Raw genomic sequence first — 13,682 nt, 5'->3', positions numbered from 1 at the left:
GAGGTTGTTCACAGTCCAAGAAAGGGGAATGGAGGGTGGGGAATAAACAGAGAGGGGGGGAGAGATCTTCCCTTTAGGGCTGAAGCGTTCATATTCAGCCCAGCGCAGGCTGAGAAGGGATGCGAGACTTGCGTGCACAACTTCCTAGCGGCCAAGGAAGCCCCTAGACCAGTTTGGCCCTTCGGTGGGAGAGAGGTGTGAGCCTTGGGAATCTCAACCACGAGCTTCTTTTCCTGGAGCGCGGGCGGGACCTGGGACGTGGGAGGCTCCACTGCTCTGGAGTTGCCTAGTTTCATTCATTGTGAAAGTAGGGGGCGGGGGCGAATAATTGGGAAGGACTCCCGCGGCTGCTTGGCCTGCTCGAGGGCGCCAAACTGGAGGGCCGTCCTAGTTTTTTCTTTGGATTCTACCCTCACTTGTCGTCTTTATTCTCTCCCTCCCATCCCCAGACTACCGGCTTGATCGCCCGCGCTTTTTTCTTAGTTCCGTTGTTCTATCTTAAGTCCCTTTACCCCCAATGCATTACGAGTGTTTGGATTGGGCTGGCTTCCTTTAAAATGGGGAAGTCGGAGGACGCACCCATCACTGAACTCCTGTCCGTGTTTTTGTTGAAGAAAAATAACAAGATTAAGTAAAAAAGCCAAAATCTCCATCACAATCCCCTCCTCTTCTCCCTGCCATTCCTTGGCGTTAGTCCTTAAGTATCTTTTGTGCCTGTGCTACTCTTCTCCAAGCTGAACCTCGGGTCTCTTTAATATCTGCAACGTGTAAGTGATCTTGGAAGATCCTCACCCCCAGAAAATGCGAGACCTTGATATATCTTATTACTGTTTTCTTCTGATGTATTAATGAATTGTAGTGGCTCTCATATACAAAACTGACTTTCATTTGCTTCTAACGTTTTGAATTTTGATTTTCTTTCTGGGGTGTGTGTGTGGGAATTGGGAAGGTGAGAAATGGCAGCAAAGAAGGAAGAATTTTCTGCAGCTTTCCAAACCCTAAATAATGAACTTTTAGTTCAAAGTTTTGTTATTCTTATCATTAACTGTCTTTCAAAAAACAAAAGAAAAAAAGTGTTAAGTATTGTAATTTGATTCCACCAACAGGCACAGATATTAACATTGCCTTGCCCATCTCCTCCATTATGAACTCCTCCCTCCAGACGGATATTTCTGCCTAACTGTAAGATGCTAAATGATACTAATTCTGCTTTTAACAGTTTTTTTTTTCCCTCTCAAGTTGGCTTTTAATTTTGAGGTACCAATGAAGCCTTTTCTGGAGTTTGCATTAGAGTCAGTAGTCTCACAGGACATGTTTAAGATTGAACACATTTTATTTTAAGGGGAAAGCAATTACGTGTACATCTTGAAAAAAAAATAGGTTTTAGAAAATTATGAGGTAGCCAGACTCGAACTTTTAGGTGTTTGAATGATGGGGTAGTTTTTAAAAATTCTTTTTATGAGAGGAAGAGAAGAAAACAGGTCTTTCTTCTTAAATTCCTTTTAACTAACTTAGTCATAACTTTTTTTTTCCTTTTCAAATTATTAGTTTGTTTCCATAATCATTAGGGTTTAAAAATTGTATTTGAACAATTACACTTTTATTATTACTGCTTTGTACTGATTGGGTAGTATAAGACCATACATCTCACCTTTAGATTTGCCATGTGCTTTTAGAAAAAAATGTTATATCTGTGAACTGGTTTATTTTCTGAGATTCCAAAGGTAAATGATTTCCTGTACAATACTCTGATTTTTGGTTTTATATTACTTGAATAAAGGATTTGTTGAGGAACCAATGTTGAATATTTAATAAGTGAAATAGAATACCTATTATCTAACTTTGAAAAGAAAGAACTTATCTTAATTTTTTAAGATATTGGACAAATATCCTGATCCTCTTAAGTTTAAAATTTTCATATTTTTTTCTAGTTTTAATCCCTGATTCAGAAAATTAAACATTTGTTTTTTCAAATTTTATTTCTTTCTCATTACTTATCTGTTTTATACATATTAGTGTATATATGTCAATCCCAATCTGCCAATTCATCCCGTCCCCCATTTTCCCCTTTGGTGTCCATATGTTTGTTCTCTACATGTGTCTCTATTTCTGCCTTGCAAACAGGTTCATCTGTACCATTTTTCTCGATTCCACATATATGCATTAATGTACGATATTTTAAACATTTGTTTTTAAATACTTGTTTTTAAAACCTGATCCTTAGCTAGCAGAGTTGAAATATTCTAATATCTGAGTTATGTGGCCTAGGATTTGAGGTTAAGACACTCATGTTCCAGCTGTCCTGAATTTGAGTTCATTTCTTAGTAGGCTCAATCCAACCAAGTAGCTGAACTGGATCATTTAAAGGAAGGTTGGTGAAAATAATGGAAAGTGTTTTTGCATCAGTCAACATTATTAATGGAGGAATAAACTCATTGTAGGGTAATCTTTGTTCTATAACTTTTTTCCCTTCACTTAATGATTGAGTGGTATTTGTCTAGTGTCTCTTTTGTGATACAGCTAGAGATTGTACACAAAAGGTAGTGCAATGTGATACTATGATACTATTTCTATTTCTGTGTTGATATCTGACTTGACAATGGTTTCTTATACCCATGTGAATAACTTATACAGCTTATAACATATTTACAAAATTCCTTTCTACATCTATGCATGTTTTCAGTTTGCATATTAATCATAGGTTAGTTGTCAAAAAACAATACTACTTTGATATTTAAATCCTAGTCTTCTTTTTTTTTTTTTTAACATTGATATAAATGTTCTTAGGTTTTGGATGTCTTCTGTCCAAAGAGGCAACCCTTCTTTGTATTCTTTTCACACTGAAGCTTCAACTGATACAAGATGCTCTTGTGTGTCTTTCCTACCTATTACTGCTAACGAATGCTCTGACTTTATTGCACTACTGTACTTTACAGCTAGCAGTGCAATAGTATTGTCAAAGCATCTGAAAGCAGAATGTACACCAGAATTTTGGTTCTTGCCTTACATCTTTCTTCAGTGTCTGTGAGTAATTTACCACAACCTTTGTTGCTGAAAACTATATAATTTTATTACAAAGTATATGTTTTAGAAAGTTATAATTTGAAAAAAAAATGTTTTCAACTAATTAAAAATTCACCACTGTAATGCATTATGAAACATATTGAGAGGATACATTTTATAGCTAAAGTTGTTATGGCTTGTCTAAACAAGTAGTACTTTGTCATTTGCTTCTTTCTGTTACAGATTTGGATAGGTTCTGACAAATCGCAGGTTTTCTTTAATTGAGTTTGAAGATGAATTAGTATGTGATGAATACAATCTTTGCTGTATATTTCCTGTGGTAACCTGCCCCAAATCTTAATTGGTGTTAATTTTGTGTATTGTATAGTAAATGGTTGAGTTTAAAACTTTAGAATGCATGTTTTAATGTTCTTTTTGTAATTATGAGATATAATAAAATGTGACTCCATCACTTGTTTTTTTGTAATCAGTTTGAGATATAATTTGCATAGAGTAAAACTCAACAATTTTAGTTGTACAATTTCATGAGTTTTGATAAATGTGTACAGTCATGTAACCACCACCACCAGTCATGATACAGAACATTTCCCTCACCATAAAAAGTTCCCTTATGACCCTTTGCAGTAAACCTCCCAAACTCCCAGGCAACCACAGACCTCTAGTTTTGCCTTTCCTAGAAGTTCATAAAAATGAAATCATATACACAAACCTTCTAGTCTTTCGTGTCTGGCTTCTTGCACTTAGCATAATGCTTTTAGGATTCACCCATGTTGTTGCATGTATTAGGAGTTGGACCATTTTTATTGATGAGTAGTATTCCATTGTCTAGAATATCACAAATTGTTTATCTGTTCACCAGATTATGGACTTTGTTATTTCCAGATTTTGCCTATTATGAATAGTTGTTCTAAACATTATAATACAAGTCTTTATGTGGACATAATGTTTTCATTTCTCTTGGGCAGCATGATAAAAGTATGATTGATCTTAAAAGAAACTGCTAAAATCTTCTTCAAAGCTCTGTATTAGGGTTCCAGTTTCTCCAAGTCCTCACCAACACTTGGTACTATTGTCAGTCTTCTTCATCTTAGCCATTCTAGTAGGTGTGTAGTGGTATCTCATTATAGTTTCAATTTGCATTTCCTGAATGGCTAATGGTGTTGAACATCTTTTCATGTGCTTATTTGAAGTTGGTATATCTTCTTTAGTGAATATCTGTTAAAATCTTTTGCCTATTTTCAAATTGAGTTGTCTTTTTATTATTACAAGAGTCCTTTAATTTTATCTATTTGCCTTCTCCCTTAAAATTTTTTGATGGAGTCCAGTTTATACATTTTATTCTTCTATGGTTTATGCTTTCTGTGTTCTATCTAAGAATTCTTTGCTTAACTCGAGGTCACAAATGTTTTCTTCTAGAAGATTTATAGTTTTAGTTTTTACATTTAGATCTCAGTCCATTTTGAGTTAATTTTTGTTAGGAAGCCTTGAAATCATCTAGTATAAGGCGTCACCCATTGCTCTTGTTTTCTAAAACTTTTAAATTAATTTGCATTTCCAAATAATTTTTCTGTCAATTTCTATAAAAAAAAGAAGCGTACTGGGATTTTGGTTGGGATTATGTTGAATCTAAAGAACAATTTGGGGAGAATCGCTATCTTAACAATATTGAGCCTTCTGATACATGAACATTATCTCTCCATTAATTAGGTCTTTTAAAATTTCTCTCAACGGTGTTTTGCAGTTTTCAGTTTATAGGTCTTACTTATTTTTTTTTTTATAACCTGCTTAGTGTGATTTTTTTTAAAAATTAATTAATTAATTTTTGGCTGTGTTGGGTCTTCGTTGCTGCATGCGGGCTTTCTCTAGTTGTGGCGAGCGGGGGCTACTTTTCGTTGTGGTGCACGGGCTTCTCATTGCAGTGGCTTCTCTTGTTGTGGAGCACGGGCTCTAGGGGCACGGGCTTCAGTAGTTGTGGCTCCCGGGCTCAGTAGTTGTGGCACACGGGCTTAGTTGCTCTGCGGCATGTGGGATCTTCCTGGACCAGGGCTTGAACCTGTGTCCCCTGCATTGGCAGGCAGATTCTTAACCACTGCACCACCAGGGAAGTCCTAAATAAGTCAATTGTTGATTCTTTAATTCATTGTTTTTGTTTTCATTTTATAAATGAGGAAATAATCTAAGTTTTCACTTAAGATTTTCATGTAGTGATTAGTGACTGTAAAATAAATTTAGCCTTTCAGAACAATTTATTTTTGTTAGGAGATGTGAGAGTTGTAGTAGTTCTTATTAATTCCTCCTCTCCTCTCTTTAATTTCTCCAATTTTAGATGATAGTACTTCATACTTTCTTTTGGTAAGTGTTACTAGGGCAGGCTGGTACCAGAGGCTCGAGATATTAAGGAACTTATCTGGGAGACATGGATAAATACATTGAGACAGATGCCATGATGGGATAAGTAAATATCAGTTGTTGTGGGGAGCACATTGGAAAGAGGCACCTAACCTGGGGAAGGTTTCTTGTTAGAGGTGAGATATAATCTGAGACTGGAAGGATGAGTAGGGATTAGCCAGTGAAGGAAACAGAAAATGTTCCAGACAGAGGAAACAGTGCATGTGAAAGTCCAGAGGTGTTGCACAAGTGGGGGAAACTGCAAATTGTTCAGTACAGTTTTGAGATGGGGGGCAGGGGGGTTGAGATGAAGAACCAGTAACATCAATTCTAGCTATTAAGTTGAAAACCTCCACCACACTTTTCCTTTATTACATTCTGAACATTTAAAATTATTGTAAATATTCATGTTCTGTAGTAATTATGAACCTATGTTCCTTAATTTTTAAAAAAAATCTTCCATATAAACACCCAGTTAAGGTTTTGGATAAAATATAGGGAAATTTAATGACTTCTGATCAAATTATATATTGATTTCTGTGTTCTACACTCTTTATTGCCCTATTTATTTATAAGGCATAGGATACCATAAATAACAGAGAAGTCTTTTAAAAAAAAAAATGAAAAGGAGGACTTCCCTGGTGGCGCAGTGGTTAAGAATCCGCCTGTCAATGCAGGGGACACGGGTTCGATCCCTGGTCCGGGAAGATCCCACATGCCATGGAGCAACTAAGCCCATGCGCCACAACTACTGAGCCTGTGCTCTAGAGCCTGCAAGCCACAACTACTGAGCCCGTGTGCCACAACTACTGAAGCCCGCATGCCTAGAGCCCGTGCTCCACAACAAGAGAAGCCACTGCAATGAGAAGCCTGTGCACCGCAATGAAGAGAAGCCCCCACTCAGCAACAAAGCCCCAACGATGAAGACCCAAAGCAGCCAAAAATAAATAAATTAATTAAAAAAAAGACTATGTTGTATATTCTAGATTCTTTTTTAAAAAATTTATTTATTTTTTATTTATTTATTTTTGGCTGTGTTGGGTCTTTGTTGCTGTGTGTGGGTTTTCTCTAGTTGCGGCGAGCGGGGGCTACTCTTCGTTGCGGTGCGTGGGCTTCTCGTGGCCGTGGCTTCTCTTGTTGTGGAGCACGGGCTCTAGGTGTGTGGGCTTCAGTAGTTGTGGCTCGTGGGCTCTAGAGCGCAGGCTCAGTAGTTGTGGCGCACGGGCTTAGTTGCTCTGCAGCATGTGGGATCTTCCCGGACCAGGGATCTAACCCTTTGTCCCCTGCGTTGGCAGGTGGATTCTTAACCACTGCGCCACCAGGGAAGTCCCTATTCTAGATTCTTTTGTAGGTCTATTTTAATTTTTTCTAAACCAGGTTCATTCTATATATTATGAAAATCTAAATCTGTCCCTGTAGTCTATTATGTGTCCATAGCACAGTTAACATAAATAACCTAAGATCCTGAAAGCTTAAAAAAAAAAATAGACTACTTTAACTGATAAAGTCAGGCTCATGTGTACTACTCTCTTAATGTTACATAAAAGCCTGCAGATTAGGAACTGATGAACCTGAAACTTCACACTTTCTTCTGCTTTGATGTCGTTATTTGCCTGAAATAACATGTCTGTAACTGGGTGCTTGTGCATATTGCTGCTTATCTGTTTCAGACAAGCATAGACATGTGTTTGTTCTCTCTGGAAGAGAGTGGATAATAGTCAACTCTCTAGCAGAAATATACAAAAAACCAATTGTGATTGTGTAGACATTAGAGGTGGCGCTCAACTTGTTAAGAGCTTGAAATATTTATTAAAACAGGCTTTAGAATGTGGTTGGATTCCCAGGCTGTTCTTTCAAATGAATAAATGTTCTTTAATCTATTCGCTTTTTTCACTGCATATTAAAAACCAGGGATATACAAGTGAAAAGACAAGGCTCTTGCCAGCAAGAAACTTGAAATCAAATGGTGACACTACCATGCAAACAAATGATTGTAATATAAGACATGACTTGGTAAACCTTAGCCATGAAAAAAATATGAGAGTAGATAAAGGTGTTTCTAAACCTGTATTGGAGAGATGGGAATGTAAGGGGTGCTTTAAGTAGATTCTTTGGTTGATAATATGGCTAACCTAGATCTAGGAGTATTAAGATACCTAATTTGCCCTTAAAACAATGTTTCTATGGAAAATGTATTTCTAAGCCTAGCTACTGAGTCCAGAACATACCTCTACCAACTCCTCTCACCATAGGCAAGGCTGCCATATTTTCCCCCTTCATTTCCCTGTGTTTTGATGTTGTTGAGACAGGCTCTCTCAGAAGAGGATGTGTTTGGAGCTGGTCATTTTGAAAGGGAGCATTATTGTGGCAGTGGGAATCTATGGGTTTTTGTAAAGAGGAAATTTTTTTTAAACTGTACTGCAATTATGTTCTTTTCTCCTTGCTGCCAAATACTTGAGTGGTATGTCATACAGTGTGCCTTTTATCTAAAGCCTTAAGCTTATCATAATAAAAACTAGTATGACAGAATGTTGTGTTTGTGAAATATGTGGCATGCTCTCTAAAACTCTAAATTATTTCCTGAAGTATTTTTTTCCCATTTGTACAGTATCTTCCTTACAATCCCAGTCTTCTTCCAAGGATGTCCAATTGGCAGAATGTAATTTGGTGGTCTTTGGGGCTTTAACATTGATTTCCATGGACTTTTCCCAGCTAAATTGCATATTTTATTTACCACTCTTAGGATTGATGTAAAACTTTTCCCATTTATTTTTATTACTGATTTAGAGAAACACTGCGAATATGAAATATGAATGTCTTGGGCTTTAAAAAATTCACTACTTTTATTTTAAATATTCTAATATGCCTAAAAATAAGACAGGTAGCTAAAACTAATTAAAAAGCAACCTCATTGTTTATAAGGCTTCCAATGTGAATGAAGTTTAGCAATATCATTTTGTTCCATTAATCAGACACTAATGAGTTTTGGAGACTGTCATAATTGGTCAGTAAATTTCCTACCGTGTAACTAAAAATTTTCCTGTTTATCACCAGATCCTAGAACCCTATCGATATTGTCTCTGCTGTGTAAATAGTTCTGAGTAGTGCAATATTGCTTATAGGGTTTTGGTGTTTGGGAAGAACAATGGGCAGGTTGCAGAAATGATGCAGCTGAAACTGAAGCAACAGTCATCTTTGTTTAGGAAGAAAACAAATAGTAGAAGGTAGTTTTCAATACATACATTAAAATCTGAAACTCAAAGGTCAAATTTTTTTTTTTTTTAATTTATTTTTGGCTGCGTTGGGTCTTCGTTGCTGCGTGTGGGCTTTCTCTAGCTGCCGCCAGCGGGGGCTACTCTTTGTTGCGGTGCACTGGCTTCTCATTGCGGTGGCTTCTCTTGTTGCAGAGCACAGGCTCTAGGCATGCGGGCTTCAGTAGTTGCAGCTCGCAGGCTCTAGAGCACAGGCTCAGTAGTTGTGGCGCACGGGCTTAGTTGCTCTGAGGCATGTGAGATCTTTCCAGACCAGGGCTCAAACCCGTGTCCCGTGCATTGGCAGGCGGATTCTTAACCACTGCACCACCAGGGAAGCCCCAAATTTTTATATATTAGAAAAAAGAAACACTTTCCTTAATTTTAACATTTTGACAAATTAAACTTTGGTTTATTTGTAGTATAATGAAATAATAGAAGTTTAGTGTTGAAAGGGACTAGATTTCCATCTCTCTCATTTAACAGGAGAGACTCAGAGAGAGGGAAGATACTGGAGGCCACATAGCTGGTTAGTGAGACCAGGACTAGAACTTCTGCCACATATCTCAATCCTCTTATTTTCTTTTCTTCTGTACCATACTACTAGGTTATATTCAGAGAGAATTTTTTAATGGACTAACTGCAGAGATATGAGATTTAAAACTTAAAAAAAACTGTTTAAATTTAATATTAGGTAAAGTCTTTACATTTTTCCCCCGTCTATGTGATTCTTATTGGATTTAATGTCATGTATAACTTTGGTCTACATAAAAACAGAGTAATGAAAATAGAACTAGAAGGAAGTCACTTAGACTATTTCTTCATTTATAAAATGAGGGGTTCAGATCAGAGAATCTTCATTGTTTTTCTGTTTCTCAACATTGCATTGGCACCCTTTTTCCTTTTTTGTCCCCTGCTTAATCCACAGCCCACTGACTTCGCTAATAAGTAAATACTTCCCCTAGGTTTCATCACAAAATGCTCTGTTCAATTCTTCAAGGAGGATAACATTCTACTCTCAAACTGTTTTTCTTCTTTTAAAAAGTTTTTAAATTGCGTTTAAATACACATAAAATTTACCATTTTAGCCATTTAAAATGTAAAGAACTCAGCAGTATTAAGTACATTCTCATCATTGTGCAACCATCACCGCCATCCATCTCCAGAACTTCATCTTTCCAAACTGAAACTCCGCATGTTAAACAATAACTCCCTATTCCCTGTACCCCCTGTCTTTTAAAATCTGTTTAAAATTCTATTTGTTCTCTGAAATATTTTCCAAATAGAAGTATGGGTATATTACTTAAAGGGGGGATGGAAATTTTTTTAAAAACCTTTTGAAAGCAGTGGTATACATATAAGTGCAGCTGTTGTGAGAAAGTGGGAAGTCCTGAATTTTAGCATTTGCCAATTTCCCTGGTGTATATATTTCCACCCTAGCTGAGTTTAAGCTATCAGCGTGATGTCACTGAAAATGGAGTTGGAAAGACATGCAATAGTAGCATGTGATATATTTCTACTGTATAGATATGATAGACCTCAAGAGCATAGATAAGAGTAAAATATAGTAAAATAACTAGGAAGTTATGGTTTTTGTGTATATGTTTTTAATAATTTATTTAGTTGTAAATTTAATAATTTAATTTTTAGTGATGCCTGTGTTTAACAATTGGCTTGCAAAAATTCCTAAAAATTTAGCCGGCTCCATGATGCCATTGATTGGAAGCACACTCTTTGGTATCTTTTTTTTTTTTTTTTAATATTTATTTATTTGGCTATGCTGGGTCTTAGTTGCAGAACGCGGGATCTTAGTTGTGGCATGTGGGATCTTTTAGTTGTGCAACGTGGGATCTAGTTCCCCGACCAGTGATTGAACATGGGCCCCCTGCATTGGGAGCGCAGAGTGTTAACCACTGGACCACAAGGGAAGCCCCTGGTATCTTACTAAAATATAAATTACTTAAGAGAAGGAACCACTTCTTTTTGGTACTATTTGGTGATTTTAGTACGTTGTGGACCCCCAGGTATTACGTGAAGCCGTAGCTGAAACCACTCTCTTGAAGAGAAGACATTGTTAAATGGACTATGGGATTATACTAGATAAATTTAAGCAGAACTAAAATATCAAGTTAAAAAACATATAGGCTTAAGAATATCTGTTCCATAAACAAGGGCTCCTAGAATAGAGATTCTATTTTAAGGTAACCCTGGAGCAACAAATCCCATAATCCTAAGAATTTTGTGGTAACTTAATAAGTTTTAAAAACTTTTATTTAAAATTATGCTTTAGCATGTTATACAAGGCCTTGAATTATACATAAAGCTACAGAATTGTGGTCTACTTCAATAATTAAAACAAATCAGGTCTTCAGTGTGTAGAGCCTTTGCTTAATTTGATTTGTTCTACCCCATCCCCTCCCCTTACTTTCCATCCACATGTCATACAGGTTAGTGTACTTTTTTATATAAAGGAAAAGATAAATCTTGAGCATTTTTTTTTTTTTAATTTTTATTTATTTATTTATGGCTGTGTTGGATCCTCGTTTCTGTGCGAGGGCTTTCTCCAGTTGTGGCAAGCGGGGGCCACTCTTCATCGCGGTGCGCGGGCCTCTCGCTATCGCGGCCTCTCCTGCTGCGGAGCACAGGCTCCAGACGCGCAGGCTCAGTAATTGCGGCCCACGGGCCCAGTCGCTCCGCGGCATGTGGGATCCTCCCAGACCAGGGCCCGAACCCGCGTCGCCTGCACCGGCAGGCAGACTCTCAACCACTGCGCCACCAGGGAAGCCCTTGAGCATATTTTAATGTGGGAATTATGCCAACAGGAATTTCTTTATATATATAACCATACATATATAGTAATTACTAATATGCTTAAAGAAGTCTAATTATTGATTGATTTAATCATGGCAGCTAATAGAACAAGTATATATGACAAATGAAATGCCTCCATTTTTGGAAAACTTTTTAAATAGAGAACTTCTACATTTGTTTTTCTGGCTCATAGCAACTTCTTGCTGTTAGAGATGCAAATCAGATACTGATTCTTGGAAAATTTTTAGAAACAAAGTCTGACTCTTCTCTTCAATTTCTACTCTAAAAGTTTTTGGTTATAAAGATAGAATTTTATTAATTGCAAAGTTTTCCAATCAAATTTAGGCCAATGATGAGAGAAATTATTAGTGATGGAAGCTTTAGTTTATCTCTTTCTGAAATTCTGTTCAATAGTGACAGCTTCTGACTTCAGAAGCATTTTAACTTCTGAGAACCATTTTTTTTTCCTCACTCTACCTTCCAAAGTAGAACCCTTGGTTTACTTTTTGTATAATAAAAATATCTGTATACTGCTTCTCATTAGATCTGAGAACTACTTTTAACAGTTTTTGTTGGTTTATACTCTTTCCATTAAGGCTCCAAATTTTCAAGAAGCAATCTTCAGTCCAGAGCTTAAGTTGACAGAAAGGTCTGAAAGTCTCCTCAGCTGTGGGCTACGAACAGGAGACCTTCCTTAAGGAAATCATGTTTTGCCTTTCACAGTAAACTCAAAGGATGGTGGTTGTTTCCCTGACAAATTCAAGGCAGTACATGCTTTAAGATCTTGTAAAAGATCTTACAAGATCTTAGAATTCCCCCAAATTAAGAATAATTTGTAGATTATATCACATTCAAAAATAAACCACTTTTAACACCCTGATATATATCCTTCCCAACTTTTCTCTATGTACGCACACGTATTTTACAGCCTATGGCAGTTTTCTGCTTTTTTCTCTCTTAGAAGTTTACTGCAGATCAAGGTCCCACGCTAGGACCCAGGTTAAATAAATTGGAGTTATTCAGACTGCTACTCCTGTATTAATGTAGCTTTTTTTGTGTAATTTATGACTCTTTAAGCCTTCCAATTTTGGTCTGTGTGGCACATATTTGTAGTTCTTTGGTTAATGGGGTTGCAAATTATGTTAACAGCCAGAGTATCCCTGAAAATAAGTTTGTTCAGTGTTTTAATTTGAAACTACATATCCTACCAGAGGTAGAAAAACTGCCTATTTGATGAGAGTGTTAGTAACCTTAGGGAATTCTTGAAGCCATTGCTAGTTCTTAATAGAGCATGGGTATTCTAGGTCAGGGGTCCCCAACCCCCTGTTAGGAGCCAGGCTGCACAGTAGGTGAGCACAGTAGGAGGTGAGCGGTGGGCGAGCAAAGCTTCATCTGCCGATCTCTCGCATTACAGCCTGAACCATCCCCTATCCCCACCCCTGCCCACCCCCCCATTCCGTGGAAAAATCATCTTCCACAAAACCGGTCCCTGGTGTCAAAAAGGTTGGGGACCAATGTTCTAGATGATGGAGGTTTTATATACTTTTCTATTTCCATATTTTCAAAATCAGTGTATATCATATTAAAATATGTGAAAATATAAAGAAAAAAGAATAGTTACAGTATCATGTTTAGTAATACGTCTTTTGGTTCATGAAATAATTATTTGTGCTGATCTTTAGTTCCAGAAGGCTGACTCTGATCTGGATTACATTCAGTACAGGCTGGAATATGAAATCAAGACTAATTATCCTGATTCAGCAGGCAAGGTAATCTGAAAAAGAAATGTTTTTTTTTTTTTTTTTTTTTTTATTTATTTATTTTTGGCTGTGTTGGGTCTTCGTTTCTGTGCAAGGGCTTTCTCCAGTTGCGGCGAGCGGGGGCCACTCTTCATCGCGGTGGGCGGGCCTCTCACTGTCGCGGCCTCTCTCGTTGCGGAGCACAGGCTCCAGATGCGCAGGCTCAGTAGTTGTGGCTCACGGGCATAGCCACTCCGTGGCATGTGGGATCTTCCCGGACCGGGGCACGAACCCGTGTCCCCTGCATTGGCAGGCGGATTCCTAACCACTGCGCCACCAGGGAAGCCCAAGAAATGTCTTTTTAACAGAATATTTTATTAAAAGATTTTCTGATAGTATTTCTAATAGTAGTAGATTATAGCAATTACATTATTAAGTATTAAATTTATAGAATCTTTTTTGTGTTGGA

General features: G+C 37.3%; 1 protein-coding gene across 1 annotated transcript in view; it reads left to right on the top strand.

The window, feature by feature from the left end:
* LOC118887486 (spindle and kinetochore-associated protein 2-like) overlaps positions 1-13,682 on the top strand; it is a 29,979-nt gene that overhangs the window by 428 nt on the left and 15,869 nt on the right. The window lies entirely within an intron of this gene.

The sequence above is a fragment of the Balaenoptera musculus genome, chromosome 20 (assembly GCF_009873245.2).
Source record: "Balaenoptera musculus isolate JJ_BM4_2016_0621 chromosome 20, mBalMus1.pri.v3, whole genome shotgun sequence".
In the NCBI taxonomy this organism is placed as follows: domain Eukaryota; kingdom Metazoa; phylum Chordata; class Mammalia; order Artiodactyla; family Balaenopteridae; genus Balaenoptera; species Balaenoptera musculus.
This window is presented reverse-complemented; position numbering and strand designations above follow the sequence as displayed.